The sequence below is a fragment of the Podarcis erhardii genome, assembly GCF_964252035.2.
Source record: "Podarcis erhardii genome assembly, chromosome: 5".
In the NCBI taxonomy this organism is placed as follows: Eukaryota; Metazoa; Chordata; class Lepidosauria; order Squamata; family Lacertidae; genus Podarcis; species Podarcis erhardii.
In genome coordinates, this window is record NC_138509.1 from 10,384,149 (window position 1) to 10,390,853 (window position 6,705).

Here is a 6,705-nt window from a genome sequence, read left to right on the forward strand (position 1 = left end):
CATTTTTCAGTGCATTGGAGAACGTCAGATTTTTATAGAAATCGTGACCCCGGGGCTTAGGGATTTTTTCAAAAAAACCTTTTTCTGCCAGTTAATTTGTCGAGCGCTGCTTTCTTTTCCTGCGGTAAAAAGCCTTTTGTTTCGACCACCGAACCTCTCAGGGGAGCATTTCCAACCGTTTGGTTCCATTTTTGAGTGGACCGAACTTCCGGTTTAGTTGTCGAGGGCTGATTTCTTGTCTTTAGACCGCAAAATCTTTCAGGGGAGCATTTGCAACTGTTTGGCACCATTTTTGAGTGAATTGGAGAACGTCAGATTTTTGATGAAATTGTGACCCCGGGGGTTAGGGATTTTTTCAAAAAAATCTTTTTCTCCCGGTTAAGTTGTCGAGGGCTGCTTTCTTTTCCTGTGATAAAAAGCCTTCTGTTTCGACCGTAAAATCTTTCAGGGGAGCATTTGCAACCGTCTGGCACCATTTTTGAGTGAATTGGAGAACATCAGATTTTTGCATAAATTGTGACCCCCGGGGCTTAGGGATTTTTTCAAAAAAATCTTTTTCTGCTATCGAGGGCTGCTTTCTTTTCCTGCGGTAAAAAGCCTTTTGTTTTCAGTGAATTGGAGAACGTCTGCGATAAAAAGCCTTCTGTTTCAACCGTAAAATCTTTCAGGGGAGCATTTGCAACCGTTTGGCACCTTTTTTGAGTGAATTGTGGTACGTCATATCTTGCGATTGGAGTACGCCAAGAGGCGCGCGCCCTGGAGAGGCAGGAATGGAGAACGGAGCGTTGGCATGACAACAGCATTCCAGAAATGCCTGAGCAACCTTCCCAGCCGGCGGAGCCAATGGAGATTGGAGGCGCGCGCGGGGTTTCAAACTCCAGCGAGGTTCGCAAGGAGGGGAAGGCAACCAAGAAGTGTTTTCTCTGCCAACAGCCAGGACACTTTGCTAGGGTCTGCCCTCAGAGAAAGGCATGGCAAGGAATGGTGGAGGCAGCAGGGAGTGTGGAGGAGGAGAACAATAAAGAGCAGGGAAACGCGAATGCTTGGCTGCTGAAGGGCGGGCACTGCAGCCAGGCGAGCAACCAATAAAAGTGCCCAAACCAGACCCTCCCAGAGCAGCCATCGCCATAGAGGTGGTGCTAGAACTCCCCAACGGACACCCAATCAAGGTCAAGGCACTGCTGGATTCAGGCAGTTCTTGCAACTTTTTTAGCAGAGACTTTGCATTAGAGCACCAGCTCCACGTGTTACCTCTAGAGCACCCCTTACAAGTAACGACCATTGATGGCAGAGAACTACTGGGGGGGTGACCCACCAGACTCCTCCCTTGAAAATGAGGGTATCCAGACACACTGAGACCATTGCCTTTCACGTTGCCACACTGGCAGGACCGCCCATCATACTAGGGATGAGCTGGCTGGCGCTGCATGATCCAGTTGTGGGATGGCACCAGCGGACAGTCTCGTTTGGGTCAGCTTACTGCGTGGAACACTGCCACGGGGGGGGGGTGAACCCCGAGGATGGCCGTAGCCAGGGTGGCAGGGATGGCGGTGGGGAAAAAAGGGGAAGTACCACCGCAATACGCAGACATGAACGAGGTCTTCAGTGAGAAGGAGGCTGATAGGCTACCCCCCCATAGGCCATTTGATTGTCAAATTAATCTACTCCCAGGGGCTCAGCTACCAGTGGGTAATCTGTACGCCATGTTGGACAGGGAGTTGCAGGAATTTATTGACAAGAACCTGAAGAGGGGTTTCATAAGGGAATCAAGGGCGGTGGGGGGCAGTCCGGTGTTCTTTGTGGACAAAAAGGACACAAATCAGCCCAGGCTTGTAGTGGACTATAGGGGGTTAAACCTGGTATCGGAACCCGTGACCTTCCCAATGCCCAGGATTGACGATATTTTAACCAGGGTAAGGAAGGGGAAAATTTTTGCCAAGCTGGACCTTTGGGGAGCGTACAATTTGATCAGGATGAGGTAGGGGGATGAATGGAAAACCACCATGTTCACCCCTCTGGGGGCCTTTGAGTATTTGGTTATGCCTTTTGGATTACAATCGGGCTCCGCCTGTTTTCAAAGCTTCATGCACCACGTGCTGGGGTCCCTGCTGTACAAGAATTGCGTGGCCTTTCTAGATGACGTGCTGATCTACTCGGAGAACCAAGAGCAGCATGTTAAGGACGTCAGGGAAGTGCTAAAGAGGCTGCAGGAGCACCAGTTGTGGGTCAAACTGGAGAAGTGCCAATTCCATGCCTGAGAGGTCGAGTTCCTGGGATACAGATTGTCGGACAAGGGCTTAGCCATGGACCCAAGCAAGGTACAGGCGGTGCTGGAATGGAAAACCCCCAAGAACCGGAAGGACGTGCAGAGGTTCCTAGGGTTTGGAAACTTCTATAGGAAGTTCATCAAGAACTTTGCCCACTTAACCGCACCCATCACCGATTGTCTCAGCAGCAAAAGAAAGTTTGTATGGACAGAAGAAGCTCAGCAATCCTTTGAAAATCTAAAGAGGGCATTCGCTTCGGAAGAGCAGCTCTTGCACGTGGATTTGCAGAAGCCAATGAGGCTGGAGACAGACGAGTCAGACAGAGCGGTGGGGGCTGTACTGCTCCAGCCAGGGGACCAGTCCAATTGGAGGCCGTGCGCTTTTTTTTCGAGGACGCTGAGCAAGTCCGAACAGAACTACATGGTGTATGACCTGGAGCTGCTCGCAATTTATGAAGCATTCCGACGCTGGAGACACTTGATAGGGGTGCAGCACAAGATCCAGGTGTGCACGGACCATAAGAACCTGGAATACTGGGGGACTGCAAGGGTCCTCAACCAGAGACTGGTGCGATGGGCTCAGGAGTTTTCCAAGTACTTTTTTGAGATTCAGTACGTACCGGGAGAGGAAAACGTCAGAGCAGACGCTCTCTCCCGGAAGCCGGAGTACTTGGAAGGAGAGGGAGCGCCGGAAGAACGACATGTGATACACGAGGACCGATGGGTGTGGGGGGGGAGTGTTGGTAGGGAGTCGAGAACTGGCAAGCTTGACGAGGGACGACGAGTATGCCCAAACCAAAATCAGGGAGCTCAGGGAAGCAGGAGAAAACCAAGGGGGTTTTGAGGAGAAGGAAGGGGCACTGTATTACAGGGGGGCATTGTACGTACCAGAAGGGGACTTGAGGAGAAGGGTACTCAAACAACTACATGACAACCCGACGGCGGGACATTTTGGTCAACACAAAACCATGTTACTGTTGACCAGGCAGTTCTGGTGGCCAAAGGTGAGGGAAGATGTACGGGAATACGTACGGGGGTACGATCGCTGCCAGCGAGCTAAAGGGGAGAAGGCAGCACCCGTGGGGTTACTGGAACCCTTACCCACTCCGGGAAGACCATGGGAGGTGGTATCCATAGATTTTATGACCGATTTGCCCATGTCAAGGGGGAAAACAGCCGTAATGGTGGTAGTCGACTTGTTAACCAAAATGTGCCATTTTATTGCTTGCTCGCATGCAGTAACGGCAGAGGAGACAGCCAGGCTGTTTGTAGATCACATTTTTCGGTTGCATGGCGCCCCCTTGAGGGTTTTATCCGATAGAGGAAGGCAATTTACTTCCAGGTTCTGGAGGAAGCTCATGAGCTTGCTGCAAGTCGAGGTGAGTTTCTCGACAGCCAGACATCCGGAGACTAACGGGCAAGCAGAAAGAGCGAATAGCATACTCCAACAGTACCTGCGCTGCTATGTCGGTGAGAGGGAGAACGATTGGGTAGAAAACTAGCGCTGGCCGAATTTGCTTACAATAACGCAGAACATGTGTCCACGGGAATGAGTCTGTTTATGGCCAATTACGGGTGTCACCCCAGGGCCATCCCGGGAGAGGGGGAGGAGAGGTGGAGCGTGCCAGCGGCAGAGCAGTTTGTGGAAGAAATGGAAGCCTTACACCAACAACTCAAGATGAACCTGGAAAGAGCCAAGGAAGCGTACAAGAGGCAGGCAGACAAGCACCGCAGAGAAGGGGAAACCATAAGGGTTGGGGACCGGGTGTGGTTGTCAACCCAAGGCCTACCGTTCAAGGGGGGTTGTAAGAAATTATGACCAAGGTGACTGGGACCTTTCGTGGTAACCCAGCAGGTGAACCCTGTGGCCTTTAGGCTCGAGCTGCCGACCAACATGAAGCTGCATCCAGTGTTCCACAGGTCTTTACTCTCACCATACTGGGAGGGAAGGGAATTTTCGGGGCGAGAGAGAGAGATTCCCACTCATCCGCAGGTGGAGGAGAGGGAACTCAACGGTCAAGCCGCGGAAATTCTCGATTCGAGGTGGAGGGGGAGACAGGTGGAATATCTGGTGGCTTGGGAGGGGGAGCCCGAGTCTGAAAACACATGGGTACCTGCAGAGACCATCAGGGAGGAGTATCTGTGGGAGGAGTTTCATCGCAGGTTCCCGAGGAAGCCCAAACCACTAGAGAGATTCTGGGAGGAGCAATTTGGCACCACGGATGATGAAGAAGAGTTCAGGGGGTATCCTAATTCCGAAGAGGAGGGAGGAGAGGTATCAGAGGGAGAAGAATCGGACGGGGAGGATTGGGCAGCGGAAAGAGACAGCAGGTGGAGAACTGTGTTCGAATCATCGGAAGAAGGGGATAGCTCTTTCCTGGGGTTCCCCGCATCACCGTCAGAGGGACGGGCCGGGCCAGGGGTGAGGAGGGTCCTGGGGGGGAGGTGGATGTCAGGGAACTGCCATCGGAGCAAAGAGTGGAAGGAAGGCTCCCCAGTGATGCCGGAGAAGGAACCAGCAGGGGGAGAGAGAGAGAGAGCATCTACTCTGGGGAAGGAGATCAGCGTGACTCCAGGAAGAGAGGAGAGTCTGAGAGGGCTTCGGAGGGAGGCTCAGAGACTCTTCCACCAAGACCAGTGGGGAGGGCGCAGGACCTCCTCTAGGTACGCCCACTCTGCGCAGAAAGCTTCCACGCAGAGAAGCTAGGCGGAGACATGGCGTCAAGGAGTTTCTATGTTGGAAGAAGTTCAGGAAACGCCCACTGACGGATTCTAGCAGTGATTAAGACAGTCGTGGAGAACGGGCTGTCCAGCTAGGGGAAGGTTTAGTCAGACAACACAGTCTGAAGCGGTGGCTAACAAGCAACCCCAATTCCCTTACAGGAGCATTTGCAACCATGTGGCACCATTTTTGAGTGACTTGGAGAAAATGGTGCCGAACGGTTGCAAATGCTCCCTTGAAAGATTTTGCGGTCAAAACAGAAGGCTCTTTATCGCAGGAAAATAAATAAGCCATCGCCAACTTAACCGGCAGAAAAAGATTTTTTTCAAAAAATCCCTAAGCCCGGGGTCACAATTTCATCAAAAATCTGACGTTCTCCAAGTCACTCAAAAATGGTGTCAAACGGTTGCAAATGCTCCCCTGAGATGTTTGGCGGTCGAAACATAAGGCTTTTTATCTCAGGAAAAGAAATCAGCCCTCGACAAGTTAACCGGCAGAAAAAGTTTTTTTAAAAAATATCCGTAAGCCTCGGCGTCACAATCTTATGAAAAATCTGATTTTCTCCAATTCACTCAGAAATGTTGCCATATGGTTGCAAATGCTCCCCTGTGAGGTTTGGTGGTCGAAACAGAAGGCTTTTTATCACAGAAAAAGAAATCAGCCCTCGACAACTCAACCGGCAGAAAAAGATTTTTTTGAAAAAATCCCTAAGCCCCGGGGTCACAATTTCATTAAAAATCTGGCGTTCTGCAATTCACTCAAAAATGTTGCCACACGGTTGCAAATGCTCCGCTGAAAGATTTTGCGGTCAAAACAGAAGGCTTTTTATCACAGAAAAGGAAAGCTGCCATCGACAACTTAACCGGCAGAAAAAGATTTTTTTGAAAAAATCCCTAAGCCCCAGGGTCACAATCCCATGACAAATCTGACGTTCTCCAATTCACTCAAAAATGGTGCTAAATGGTTGCAAATGCTCCCCTGAGAGGTTTGGCGGTCGAAACAGAAGGGTTTTTATCTCAGGAAGAGAAATCAGCCCTTGACAACTTAACCAGCAGAAAAAGATTTTTTGTGAAAAAATCCCTAAGCCCCAGGGTCACAATTTCATCAAAAATCTGACGTTCTCCAATTCATTCAAAAATGTTGCCATACGGTTGCAACTGCTCCCCTGAGAGGTTTGGTGGTCGAAACAGAAGGCTTTTTATCACAGGATAAGAAATCAGCCCTCGACAACTTAACCGCAAGAAAAAGTTTTTTATGAAAAAATCCGTAAGCCCCGGCGTCACAATCTTATGAAAAGTCTGATTTTCTCCAATTCACTCAAAAATGTTGCCATACGGTTGCAAATGCTCCCCTGAAAGATTTTGCGATCAAAACAATTTCATCAAAAATCTGACGTTCTGCAATTCACTCAAAAATGGTGCCATACGGTTGCAAATGCTCCCCTGAAAGATTTTGCAGTCGAAAGACAAGAAATCAGCCCTCGACAACTTAACCGGCAGAAAAAGATTTTTTTGAAAAAATCACTAAGCCCCGGGGTCACAATTTCATCAAAAATCTGATGTTCTCCAATCCTCTCAAAAATGGTGCCAAACGGTTGCAAATGCTCACCTGAGATGTTTGGTGGTCGAAATACAGGAAATCAGCCCTCGACAACTTAACCGGCAGAAAAATATTTTTTTGAAAAAATCCCTAATGTCCGGGGTCACAATCCCATGAA